We start from the raw sequence: 15219 nt of genomic DNA on the forward strand, positions 1-15219 counted from the left end.
TGCAGAGTTAGGACTGATGGATGGGAGGGAAGGAAAAGAAGGTTTATGAATGGTTAAAGGTTCAAGAACCGAGGGGTTCCTTTGAAGAAAAAGATCAAGATCACTGTCAGATTTATTGACAGGCGAATCAACAGGGGAGTTGAAAGGGGTAGGCGAAGGCAAAGGTTCTTTTCCTTTCGGCATGCCTACAGATGGAGTAACAGGAGAGGGAGACGAAGAAGAGATCAAGATAGGATGTGAACCTACCACAAAATCCCCTTTTTTCATGGAGGGAGGGGAAGGCACAGATTTATCCTCTAGAGGCTCAGGAATAGGGGGGCATTCGAATTCCGTCATATTTGGAGCCACCGACTGATCTTTAGAGGACAGCGAATAGAGGGGGACTGTGTCTTGGGAGTTTATTTGATTCTCATGATTGCTTAACCCATCAGAGAGAAGATCTGTTCTGGAGCTTCCACCTTGATAAAAAGTTTGTTTCTTAGATCTGCCTTTAAAGCGAAAACTGCAATTTTTTATGAGGTGCCCAGTACGATGACACATTGAGCATCGAAAAGGAATGCCCCAAAAATCAAGTCTTTGACTAATTTTTGCCCCTTCCCATGATATCACTAGATGGTCAGGATATCCACCTTTGTATGGTTTTTCAATCAAGATCCACGCAATCCTCTTGTCTTTCTCGCCCCTACACCAAGGATCCACATAAATGAACTTGCTTATGGAATTACCAATCACTGTAAGGGTTTCCATCGACCACAACTCCAGAGGCAAGTTAGGAAGTTTCACCCAGATCATACAGTTAGATGGTGTGTTTTTAAGAGGATCAAAACCCAAGTACCATCGGGATAATGCCAGAAAGCTTCTGCCACATACCCATGGCCTGTTGATGATGATTTCCAGATCAGGTGCCTTTAGAAAATGGAAGGAGAACCAGTCTTTCATTAGACGGGATATAACAGGGACATAGCCAATCACAGGGATCCATTTATCCGCCAACCATTTCCTCATATCCTCCTCGGGCATTTCCGGGAAATGCCACTTCCCGACCAGAGCAAGCTTTTGTAAACTGTCAATACGTTCTTTTAGAGTTGCGCTATCCACGGTTATAGCCTTTGGAGGGGGCGCTGTTTTAACCGGATTTTTGGATTTATTATACAGCTGGTCTTGCCCAAGGGAACGATCCTTTCTAGAGTGGTCCCCCCCTTTTATCAATTGACTCTGAACACGGACTTCAGGGATGTGGATCATATCTTCCACCGTGGCATGCCAGTTGTTAGCATGGGCTGCTTTTTCTCTTGCAGATTCAGCCTCTATAGTAGCCTGAATGAGAGCTAAGGTGTCAGGAGAGTCACATCCATCCATCATGTGACTGTGGAGAAGCTCGGAAGGAACTGGAAGCAGATAGGTACAACACGGAACCGGATCAAATCCAACCAATTGATCCTTCTGTAACAAAAGCCTGGATAGAATAACTGCTGAAACGGGCAGAAAGAGGAGAATGTAATCCACCCGTAGATCCTGTCAGAGCCTAGGGATAAAGGCTAGATATGGAAATTAAGGAGCTACAGAGAGAAGGACCCTAGGGATCTGAAAAAAGGAGCTGACAAGGACAAAGGAAATTAAATTCCAGACCCAATTTAGCAGATCGCATAATGTGAATAGTCTTGAGAGAATAAATTCCAACCATTGGTTTGAATATCAAAGCAAAGGTGGTAGAGATAATAGAGTGAGGCTACCTCATGGATAGTCAGAATACATTAAGACAATCTTAATGAATGTCGGAAAAGAGGATTTGAAAATTCCACCGGAAAAAGAGAAACGTCGGAAGATCAGACTTCCGAGACAATTCAGTGGAGAAACCAGAGAACTGAATGCCTAAATTATTCAGCTGACTGGTTATGACAATCAACACAGCAGCAGTATATTTGAAAGATACACCACCAGCTTCCTATTTTGACACGGATGTCTGAACAGGGACTATAGATGAAAATGGATGCTTTAATCTTGTTAAAAATAGCTTTCAGCATTATGACTCGGAGGACAATTAAAGGAAAAACCAAAGCTATGAATAACACAAACTTTGACAATCCCTTATAATATTCCCATCATTTTGTCACAGGATCAGTAACGAGCAAGATATAAACTTTTGTAACTAATAATAACACAGAAAGGTAACCTGCATTCAACTATGAATGTTAAAACATCCAAAAGAGGAGAAGGAGAAAGTTACTGACCAGCAATGAACGCAGCAGCCGAGTCAGGAGCCGAGAGAGCCATCGTCAATGAGCGTAGAGATTGCGGAAGGATATACAGAAAAGGACTAGTGACAATAGAATATGGTTTCAGATATCAGACGTCTCAGAATCACCCGCAGCAAACAGCAAACCTCCAAATCAACTTACCCAGGATTTCCGTGAGGCATCAGCCAGAGAGGCCCGGGAGGAAACCGTAAAAAGCACACCGGGGAGTTTTAAAGGTGTGCGTAGCAAAGAGTTCATAAGTAGATGACATACCAGGTGTCAACCAGCATACGCCATACCCGAGAACGTGTCCTGAAAGAAGGTGGCCATGCGGAATGATAAGGGAAAAAAACATAGGCCACTGGTTGGTAAGATTTAGTCGCATGCTGGATGGCCGAGCAGGCGGTCGCTCGAAGAAGCTGGCTCTCCCATGACCCGACGCGCGTCCATCGCTCTGAGTTCCCCAACCCTAGTACAGTGGGTCTTGCCTGTGCTTCTGTTTATTTATGTGTTATTGAACAATATTTATGAAATTTTTTCCCATCATTTATTATATATATAAAATTCACCATAATTATTGAAATTATTTATTTATGATCCATATTATATACATTAAAATGTATATTTTTTGTTATTATTAAATTTTTAAATAGATTACTCTGCCATTCTCACATATTTATATAATTTTTTTTATCAATATATTTTTAGAATATTATGTATATGAAAAGATTACCACTCTTTTTATTATTTTTAAATATAATTTAATTGACCCTATAGGCTTCATATTTGATTAAATAAAATAATATTAAATTAAATTTCAATAAAATAATATTAAATTAAACTATTATAACATCGCATTGAGAAGAATCATATTGATGTTTGAAATTCACACTAATATTTCAAATAATTAAATATGGCAAGGAAGTTCTAGCGGTAATGATATGCTAGAAACATTATTTCATTATTGTGACACGATTTTGAGCAAAGGACCATACCGTTGTGTATAAATTCACCCTAATATTTTGGATCTTTTGATAAAGTTTGGAGACCATTAATACTATTTAAGATGTTAAAAATATAGTAATATAAATATATTTAATTGACAAATATTTTTTTTTAATGAGGAGGGCAATTATGTAATATGAAAAATTGAGAAACATATTTTTAATAATAATAATAATATTTATTTTGAAGGTCACAGTCAAGCTAGACACCAAATTGGTGTATAAGACTCCCTTGTTTGTGGGACAAGGGACCCACTTCTACGCAGCGATTTGACTACTAAGTCTATGAAGGCATACATACTCTACCCCCTCTAGTTTTTAACCTGTGACCTTTTAGGAGGAAACACATGCTCTTAACCATTAAGCCCACTCAAACTGTATTAAGGGAATTATGTAATATGGAATATTATAATTATGATAATATGAATAACACATGCTAATTTGATGTATTATAATTTTTAATTTGATTTATGAAATTTTTTATTAATTTAATAATATTTTTAATGTTTTTATAACTACATAAAAATAAATTAATGAAAAATTTATAAATATTAGTTGGTAACTCAACTACAATGTTATATATTTGTTAATGTTTATTATATTTAATGATATTTATAATTAAAAAAAATAACGAAAATATTGTTATAATTATTAAAGTTATATCTATCTATATATATATATATATTTTTTTTTTAATTATTTGTTTAGTATAAGAGAAATGTTTGATTTTATCCATGTGATAAAAATATTTCACTTTTATTTTTGGAGTTATAAATCTTACTAATTATAAATATTTGTTTTTAATGTAGTTCACAACCCAAAGAGTGTCTAGACAATTGGAATTTTGACCTATCAATAACAGGGTGCTACAAATATGGAAATTAGACTAATTGAACTAACCCTCAAGGATTTAACAATTATAAATATAATTAAATACAATAATCAATACTTATAATTTTTTTCACTAAATTTTTATTTATTTAAATATCTATATTATTCAAAGATTAAAAGTATTATTGAATTTATCAAACACAAGTATATATATATATATATATATTAATGAAATATATAAAAATTAATTAATCTAATTAATATGCATCATTTACATCATCACAATTATAATTTTTTGTAATTATACATTCTCTTCATCATAATAATAATAATAATAATAATAATCTAATTTTAAGGTCTTGACCAAGGCAAATACCAAATTAGTGTATGAGATACCCTCTTTGTGGGACAAAGGACCTCCCTCCACACAAGATCCATGCAATATAATATCCCCTTGTTTGTGGGACAAGGGACCATCTTTTGCACAATCATTTGACTACTAAAATCTATGGAGGTGTATATACTCTAGCCCCTCTAGGTTTGAATTAGTGATCTCTTACGAGGAATTACATTCTCTCGACCATAAGGCCCACTTAAATTGTATTGGTAATAATATAGATCTCCTTGCTTGCTAGACAAGGGACTTGCCTCCATGCAATGCCTTGTTTGCTAAAGTATATAGAGGTGTACATAGTCTACTTCCCTTTGGATTGGAACCTGTAATCTCTTAGGAGGAAACATATGCTCTTAACCATTAGGGCCACTTTTATGAGGAAATATATGTGTATTTTATACACCCAATTTTGTTAATTTAGAATTCAATAATGAAAAATATGGAACCTCTTTTTTTCTTTTATAAAATCCCATTTTTTACTTTTACTTTTTTTTGTAATTTAAAAACTTATATTAATCAAAGAGTTACATATTGTTTAGCCTCTTGTATCTTGGTAGTCTACCATTGGGGAATCTAAACAATTGGATAAATAGGAGGTATCTTCTCCAAATAGCAATGTATTGCATACAATCTAAAAAATGAAGCATATGTTATCAAAATTGAAATGAAACCAATGCTTGAATTTCTGTTGTAGAAGCTTACCAAAGACTAACATCTAGGCACCATAAAATATCAACAAAAACCAAAGTAAAAGCCTTCATAGGAAGAGACTACCTAAGAAACCAAATATATAAAATAACACACATCATTAAGGGAATTAATAGGAGGTGGATATCTAATAGGGGTTAGGTCGACAATATTGTTAGCAAGAACCAATGCCTTGCTACACAAGATGATTGTCTCTATCCTTGCCAAGAGATTTCCATTTCTCTGAGTTGTAGTTGGAGCTCATCCAACATTAGTAAAATATCATATTTTGCATCATTACTCTCCAAGAAAACTGTAATAGCCCTACTGAAAATTCCATGTAATAAAATTTAATAAAGGAAAAATAATAACCATGGTTGATGTTACAATTATTAGAAGTTGAATGTTGGGAAAGACATCCTAGCATGGATGCTCATTTGGTTATTAATAACTAAGGAAATTGGAAAAGGTAATGGCTAAGGCTTTGGAAAGTTAAAATGACATTTTTTGCACATTTATTTATGAAAATAATGGACATTAGGAGAAAAGGGAGGTGAAAGATCACATGTTGCATGTGAGGAGGAAACTGAAGGAAAATAGTGGAAAATGAAGAACATAGGGGCCTCATTCATAAAAAGGCCTATAAGGATTAGTTGGTAACCTTTTGTCAATTCAATTTTGGAGCTCTCTCATTATTCTCTCTCTCTCTCTCATACTCTTAGATACTTAGAGTTTTCTTGGAGCACTCTTGGAGGGTGTGACATACTTGGATTTTTGGAGCAATAAGGCAAAGGAAGAGTAGGAAAGCACAAGAGGACATCAGGATCAACAACTACATTGAGATTTTTCTTGTAGGTATTGAGTTGCATGTATGTTTTCCTCACTAGTTTTGGCATGCATGACATACGCAAGTGGTCTATTCGTCATGATATGTCATTGGCATGGAGGATGTCCAGGATTGATAATGGATTGCATAGCCTTGTCATTTCTTGGATAGCCATGGAGATTGTGGGTTCATTTCATTGTTTGTTTTGGTTGGTTCTCATGTTTCCTTAGCTTGGGTTGAGTTACTATTTACTAGAGCCTTGGTTGGACAAACACTTTGGAGTCCTGTAACATCTTGGGTTGAGTTATTAGTCCTTCAGCCTTGGTTGGACAAATGCTCTGGAGCCCTTGGTGGGTTGAGTTACTCATCCTAGATCCTTGGTTGGACAAACACTTTGGAGACCGATAAAAGCTGTGGGTTGAGTTACTAGTCCTAGAGCCTTGGTTGGAACAAACACTATAGAGCCCTGGAAGGCTTGGATAGGGACCAATCTGATGATGGTTTTTTGATGTCTAACAGTGAGGTGGAATAATTGTTTGATGGGTTGAGGTGGATGGATTCTAGAAGCCCTGGATGGTTTTGGATTGATGTGTTCTATGAGGTCCCACATTCATGCTTGGAATATGGCATGGGGGTGAATGAATGATGAAATATTTGGCTCAGCCATTCTACGATTGTGTGGAACATGGAAGTCCCATCCAAGTTTTGGATTTTGCATCATTAATATGATTTACTTCTCCTTTTATTTCTACAAGTATTATGCTAGCTCACATGTGGATTATATGGTTGTGATTTCCTTGGTATTTCTGTTGCTATTATGTTGCTTATGTATATTTATTATGACAATAACTATGTATAGCTCTCATCATGTTTTAACTTGTAACTGAGTGAATAATGTATCTATGACCTAATGGATGAAATGGAAATTAATGTGTTGAGGCATCAATACCTCTTAGTGATTCTCAACTAAGTATGAGACCCATATGCTCAGATATGTTATTTACACTTGTAAATTACATATTCGAGATGTGTTTGACGAAATGCCTATCATGGCTAGTAGGGTTCGAGTCAAGGTATTATTCAAGTAATTGCATTTGTACTATCATTTCCTTGTTATCTTACTATTCTAAATGTGTCATTCCATTTTGGGTAGTGACCCGGGTCTGGACCTAAAAAACTGACTCAAATCCCAGTGATGCTAGCACAACACTAACCAAAATAGTCCCTAGACACTTGCATGCCTATACCATAGGAGCCTCCAGAGCCTCCTAGATGCTGGTAGGCCTATAGCATGGGAGCGTCTTGAGGTCAAGTGGTGTAAAATGTTAGTAGGACCCAGGGGCTAGTTGGAAGAAAGGTTGGGATGGTTCTTGAGGATATTAATGTTGAAGGTCTGTATGGTGTGTTTCCATCGGTTCCACTTCCTTAACAAAACTTAGGAAGTAGAATCATAGCATAGTGGCCTGTGGTCACATGTTTATCCTGGTTGGCTGGTTGCTTGGGTAAATGTGGGAGGAGGGTGTTACAGAGTGGTATCAGAGCATGGTTCACCCCTCAGACTAGATGGGTTGTGTGTGTTTGTCATGCATGCATGTCGGTTTCATGTGTGTCTCTTATGCTTTCATTCCATGTGCTTGTTGCATTTGCGTGGTGTTGATCATGGTTGTAGTGATGTTGCCATGTGGAAATTGATGGTTTTGTTGTGGAATGCATCGTTATGAGTGCATCACTGGTTACATGTCATCATATGTCGCTTACACGTGTCATTCTTGTATGCTTGGTTACCTTCTTGTATACCTAGTTACATGTATCGTTCTTGTAGGCTTGGTTACACGTATTGTGCATTTATGCTTGATTATATGTGTTGTGTGTGTGTGTGGTGGATCATGCATTTCTTATGCATGTCAACGTTTGCATGTGGTCAAGTGTACAATGATGTAATGGTGGTTTTTATGCATGAGGTCATAGTATGTGTGGTTGACATGGTCATGCATCAGTGACTGGACCCTAGCTAGAATGATGGTTGCATGGTTATATTCTTATGTGCTATGTTCTATATGCTATCATGATTATGTTATACATGTATCACGCTGATTTGTTGATCTTGCAGACAAGGTATCCTCCCTGAGCTATATTAAGGTACACTGGTTTATTGTGATTTGGTTTAACTGACATGATAGACCTTGTAGTGGCACTATCAACTACAGAGGCAAATTACATGGCAGCCACTCATGCAAGAAAGGAAGCAGTTTGGTTGCAGAGATTGTGTTCAAGTATGGGGTTAGTACAGGGAGCTATAAGGATAGACTGTGACAACCAAAGTGCAATTTTCTTGGCAAAGAACCCTGCATATCATTCAAAGAAAAAGCACATTGATGTTCAGTATCACTTTGTGAGGGATATGATAAAAGACAAAAAGGTATTGCTGGTAAAGGTGAACACTTTGAAGAATACTGTAGATGCATTGAAAAAATCTGTGAGCTTTAAGAAGTTCTCTTGGTGTAGAGAAACAATGGGCATTGCAGGGCTTGATAAATGACTAAGCTCTCTTATGGCTCCCTATGAAAAGAAAACAACAAGTGGGAGAATGTTGGGTTGTGTTATATTCTTTCCACGACTAGCCCACGTAGTTAACCGGGGGGGGGTAGAAGGGGGCGAAGCCCCCCCTTCGTTGCACTGATTGCGTAGCGGGGGGGCTACAGGGGGTTTGAGGGGTGCAGGTAACCCCATTCTATGGGGTTCTGGGTAGCGCCCCTGAAAATTTTGTTTTTGGACCCTATATTAGGTTGGGCGGACCTACCTATGGTTTTGTGCATGATTTTTTCACACATGGTTTTGGACGCGATGGTTTTTGGTCCATGTTTTTGGATGCGATGGTTTTTGGTCCATGGTATTTGATGCTTTGGCATGTATAAATATGTATTGTATCATTGAAAGGAACATAATGAAAAATCAAGCTAGTAGTCTCGGTTTTGGGATCCAGGGGAAACTCTCTGTGTATATGTGTTTTATGTGTTATACTCTCGCATTGTTTATTTTATGTGTTTTAGAATTCATATGTAGGTAATTTATATACGGGGTTAAAACCTACATTTGGTATTCGAGAAGTTTTGGCTTCAAGCGGACGCCTTTGTTGCTGAGGGGTTTCGGTCGGGCCTGTGGTAGACCTGTTCAGTGGGAGATCTGCGGGATCGATTCTGGTGGTGAAAGAGGATGGCGAGTAGAGGAAAGATAGAGATCGAGAAATTTAATGGTCAAAGTTTTTAGTTATGGAAACTCAAGATGGAGTATCTCTTGGTGGATAAAGATTAGTGGGTCACGGTAGATTCAGGTACTAAACCAACGGGAGTGTTTGATGAAGAATGGAAGAAGTTGGATCGGAAGGCTAAGAGCACAATACGATTGTGTGTCTCAGATTCAGTATTGCTGAATGTATCAGGGGAAGCTACGACAAAGGCTTTGTGGGACAAGTTAGGGACTTTGTACCAATCTAAGTCTCTGGTGAATAAACTATTCCTACGGAAAAAGATGTATAACCTGAGGATGAAAGATTGAGACTCGGTGACTGTTGCACAAAAAATTGTCACCTTGACATTCTGTAATCTATGTGAGTCCATTACCACTCATACTTTCCTCCTTTGCAAGTATTAAGCCTCAGTTCTTCATATCAAGCCTTGAAAATAAGAGAAAGTCCTCAAAAGTCTCTAAAACTCTGGTTCCGCACTTTCTCTTAGCATTACCTGTGGTCCCACACCTGAAGCTCATGTCCCCTGTGCACTTGACCGCTCTGTCTCTGTGTTATGGGTGCGGACCCCTGTAAAAGTAAAAAAGGCGCAAGTATATTCTTAAAAACTCACTTTGAGTCATTTCTAGAAGCTTTTGGAAGGAATTTTGAGGTGGCAAGTTCGCTCCCTTAAGATTCATGCATCCCATACCTTAAGGAGCTAACCCCTTGATGTGAGGAGCTTATCCCTTTGAAGTAGGACTCTATCCCTTCATAGGTGGACATGTAACCTCCTTCCTCTGTACTATAAAATGAAGCATTGGGCTGGTTACTTGAGAGGTTGAAAGCTGAATATTTTTGAGGTGAAATGCTGTTGGAACTTAGTCTTCTTAGTTGAGCTTTTATGAGGAAAGATTACATAACTCTTTGATCTCATTTGGAGAAGTGAAAGGCTTGTCAAAGTAAAGGAGATTCCTGTTTCGGACTCCGGGAAGAGCTTGTTCAACATCAAGGCTGAAAATGTTGTAAGGTTCTTCTAATTCAAAGTTAATACAAATAAGTTTGTTTTTCTCAATAAGCTGTTGTTTTATGGTTTATTTTATGGATTCGTTTATCACCATAATGGACATGATTTATGATATTAGCTATGTAGGTGTTATTTGATGTTTGCTTGTTTGTGATTGCAGGTTCTCAAAAGGAAACTCTTTCGGACGGTTGAAGGATGGCTGCTACAAACTAGCGTTGGACTTAAGGTAGGGTCTAAACACCTCTATAGTTTTTATTTATGAATTGTATATGTTTAGAGAAAGATAGATTTATTTGTCTGCTTGTTGCTAGATATCTTTTGATACTAGGGAGATCGGCCTTGTCCGCAAGATCGATTTATCTAGCCAACAAATTGGCGACTCCGCTGGGGAACTGAATTTGGTTTTTGGTTTTCCTTTGTCTTTGACTTGAGAAACTTGTTCTTATTTCTGGTTTTTTCTTGATGTGTGTGGGATTGGGTAGTTTTTAGGATCTAGATTATTTTTTGTTTTTTCGAAGTTTTCAGGGGACCGCACTTTCTCTTTACAGATAGTGCGGGCATCTCCACACTTTTCCTTTAGTACACAGAGCAGTACTACGCCTGTTTCTTCTGGAAGCATGCGGACCCTGTAAAATTTTTTGAAGAACCGAAAATGTTTTCTTCTAGTTAAGTTTAGGTTCCATTTAGGGTTTTTAGTGTCTACCCAGATCTGCATTTTTTCTGTCAAAAATCTCTTGTGAGTAAGTTCCATTGGTATTTTTGTTTTAGATGATTTTCTAGAAGTTTTGCATGCCTGGAATGGTTTTCACTTGGTCTCTATAGTGACTCAAAGATCAGAAGCTTGAGAAACCTTAGATTACCCTGGTGTCTTTTTGTCTTCTTGATGAGTCTGACTGGGTTGTGAAATCTGTCCTTTGTGAGAAACACATTTAGTTTTCTCCTTGCAAATCTTTGAACAAACTTGGTTATAAGTTTTGAATTTCATTTTTATAAAAGAAAACATATCTGGATGTTTTTTGATTGATTTGTTATTCTAAACGAATGAATCCTTAGTTTACTGAAAAACTAAGTAAAACGTCCTCAAAAAGAATTGAAGCTTTTATTCAATTAGATTTTTTCAAATTTTTAGATCTCAAAATTAGTTTTTGTAGTTTTGAGTGTTTTTCTAGAACTTGTAGATCTCTTTTGAAAGAAATTGTTTTTTGTAGTTTTGAGTTTTGAAAAAGAAAGGGATTTATTATGAGCATAATTAGTAGTCTCGTTTTGAGTTCTTATTGAAAAAGACAATTTTTTCTTTTCTTTCCATTTCCATGTTGAAAGAAAGATTTGTTTCTTAAAGAATTGCATTTTCGAACTCTTTCTTTTAGCTAGAATTTCATTGAAAGAAAAAACGAATTGTTTATCATTTTAGGTGCATCTTTTTAGTGTTTTTGGAGTCGAGTCTTCACACCATCAACGTTTCATTTCCATATCTACTGACTTAAAGAACAACCTATAAAAGCAACGCTTAATTAAAATTGATCTAGTAATCTTTTTTATTTCTAGGGTTCTTATCACCAATATAACTTAGGCTAGTATCTTGGAGTAGGGAGTAATTAACTCTCCAAGATAGTTAAAACAAACAAGTAGTTATATTTTGCGGTAGGAAATAAATCCAATTGTAATTGATACATTCTGGGAAGCTTCTCTTAAAGGAGTCAATCACGAGATCATGTCCGAACCTTTGAGACAATCAAGTCTGTTTCATTGGGAAAGATAGAAGATTTGCGTGTATTAAAAATGGTAAACCTCAGATTAACCATTTTCAAGGAGCCCGGGGTCACTTATTGGTAAACCTTGGATTGATCATGTCGAGGAGCCTTCAAGGGGATTGAGCTTTGTTACTATGACCTTGCGCGTAGATCGGATCATAGACTGTTCCCCCAGTTGTATTTGTTGCTATTGGTAACCTTAGTGTCCATAAACTTAAGATTATTTCCTAAGGTGACGGTGAAAGATGGGTCTCACTGTACCTGGAGCAAACATCGACTAGACTCACTTGGACTATCTGGGGAGTTCTCTTCACTCGAGATGGTTTTGTGAAGAAACTTGTGCTAGTCTGTTTCATTAAGCAGGTTGTCGGGGTAACTGTTCCAACCGCCCTTTCTGTATTAAAATTCTACGACGTTGGATTTCATCACCAACTAGTGTTTTTAGTACGGGAAGTTACTGTTTGTGTGTGGTTTGAACTCTTAGATTTTTTAGGCGTGTGATTTAGTTGTTTGTTTCTTTAGAGACTTTAGGTGCTTTTATTGAAATTTTCTTTGTTTGCATGTGATTATTTTCATCCTACACCCAGAGATTATTATCTTTGATCAATCATGTCAAGACAGTCATCTATGTTTTCCCAATCACTGGAAACATTTTTATATGGCGGTCCTACTGTTCCTTTGGGGTACCAGTCTCTTTTTGGTACTTTTTTAGGAGCAACTCCTCGATCGACTGAACATCAGTTATCACCTGGTAATAATGGAACTAAAACGTTGAGCGCAGAGTAGATTTTTATGATGTCAGGTAGTATTGCAAATCCTCAACCTCAAGGTATTCAGTTACCGCCTGGGGGGAAAGGTAGTTAGTTACGACCTGGGGGGAAAGGTAGTTAGTTACTGCCTAGGGGGCAAGGTAGTTAGTTATCACCTCTGGGGCAACCCCAAGGTAGTCAGTTTCTACTTGGAGGGCTACCTCAAGGTTTTCAACCTTCAGGATAGTACATACCCCAAGGTCAACCCCAAACTCAGTATATTCCTCAGGATTCTTATCAACCCCAGATTTAGTACATGCCTCAGGGTTATCAACCTCAAGGTCAGTACCTAACTCAAGGTTTCCAACCGCCTTCTGGTCAATCATTTTTACAAGGAGTTGGAAATGTACCTCCTAATTATCAGCCCTACGTTCAACCAGGTTATGGTCCTCCATATGCTCAAACTTTTATGGGTCCCGAAATGAATATGGTGTGGGATCCATCTCAAACTCAACAGAATTTGCAACCTAATGTGCAGTTACCTTATTAAGCTGGACAACATTTGGTTTCTGGTTCAAACCAGCAACCTGTCCAACCTACTGTTCAAACCTCTGCACCTAGTTTAGTTCAGCAGCCTGGGCCTAACTCACCTCAGACTCCGCCTCAAACTGCTACTGCAACTGCTGCATTTTCTGTTCAATCTACCACACCTGTTTCTGGAGTATCTGTAGCTCCGATTCCTACTATCCCTGCATCAGTGCAAACTCCTCAAGTCTCTATGCCCCAGTTAGGACCTACATTTTAGACTTCGGTCTAGATGCCCGCAGGATAAGTTGATCCAAGTACAATTGCCATGAGTCAACCATACCAAGGACAGTATCAATCCGATCCTATTGTACAAAACCTAGTTTATCAGAATCAACCGTATCCTGGCTATACTTATCAATAGCCTCATCAACCCCAATTTAGTCTGGTTAATCCTGGTTTTCCAGGAGGTTATAACATTCCTAATGCAAATCCGATTCCAGGTTATCCTGGATTTCCTCCTTCTGGAGCTGGTCTCATTACTCAAGGTTTTCGCGAACCTAACCGTCAATTACCATTTATTGCAACTTTGGATTTACATGATTTGTCACACCTTATGAACGATCTGATTTCCTAACTTCCCTATTGGCTGCCAATGCCTAATAAGTTGCCCAGTTATATCCCGAAATTCGAGGGTAAGTCAGGTGAGAATCTGTCAAATCATGTTATGACTTATCACCTCTGGTGTGCATCTAATTCTGTCATTGATGATTCAATTCACTTACGTCTTTTTCGACGAACTCTGATTGGTCTTACTGCCAAATGGTTCATTGAGTTACCACTAGGCTCTTTTTATAATTTCAGTCAGTTAGCCACCTCTTTCTTAACTCATTTTCAGTTGCCTGTCAGAAACGACAATGGCACGGAATTGTTAACTTCAGTAAAACAATCCACGTCCACATATATTTCTGATCATATTCATGAATGGCGACGTAGAAGGCGTTTAGTGAAAGTTTTCATTCCGGATCAAATTTTAGCGGAATGGTTTGTTAAATCATTGTTACCTAAAATCACTGAAGATGTAGCTAAGGCAGGAGTTGTTACTGAAGAGCAAGTCATTACTGAGGCTCAATACCTTGACCTCGTCTATACGCAGTTAGGTACTTTACATGAAAAAATCCCTAATCTTCCAAAAACTACAGCTCCTTCAAGGTCTCATGCCACTGATGGTATGATTGGTTCAGTTAGTATTAAAATCAAGAAGAAATCTTCAAAGAATTCTTCTCCTGCAATAACTTTACCTGATTCCCCGAAAGGAGATTCTTCCGCTGAAGTTCTACTGACGTCTATGTCATAGATTCATCTACGACCAAATCCGGTAGTAAAGAGAAGGGGAAGAACAAAAACAATCTAAAATCAAAAGATAAAACAAATCAAAATGAATCTATTGACGAAAAATGAAAACCTCGCTATCCTTGTTTCATTTGCGACGAGGATCATTTTACCAAAGAATGCCCATATCGAGCAGAGTTTTCAAAATTCGTTAAAGGTTCTCAAACTCCTACTATCTTTAAGGATCCTTCTCCTACTCAAGATAGTAAAGTGGTTTCTTCTTCCTCAAATACCTCAGAAGAACCCATTATGATGATGTCTCATGTCAGGATTGTGACGCGATTGCAAGATTATGGTAGTAAAAATCCCATTGATGGTAAAGCAGCAGAATATTCTAATTCAAACCCATCAACTACAACTCCTCCTAGTTTTGATCCACTACAGATCGAGAAACCCAACCCTGACTTAGTAATCAAACCACCTGCTAAAGGTATATTTCGGAAATCAGCTTTTAATCCACATGCGAGAGCTGCTCAGAATTATAACATTGTTGAAGACTTGGCCATTGCCCCTTCAACAATGTCGGCTTTGGAAGTGCTGCAATCATGCCCATCACAACGTAAATTAATATTG

The sequence above is a fragment of the Pinus tabuliformis genome, chromosome 3_1 (genome assembly GCF_031772625.1).
Source record: "Pinus tabuliformis cultivar Carrire ecotype Pingquan chromosome 3_1, CPIR1, whole genome shotgun sequence".
Classification (NCBI taxonomy): Eukaryota; Viridiplantae; Streptophyta; class Pinopsida; order Pinales; family Pinaceae; genus Pinus; species Pinus tabuliformis.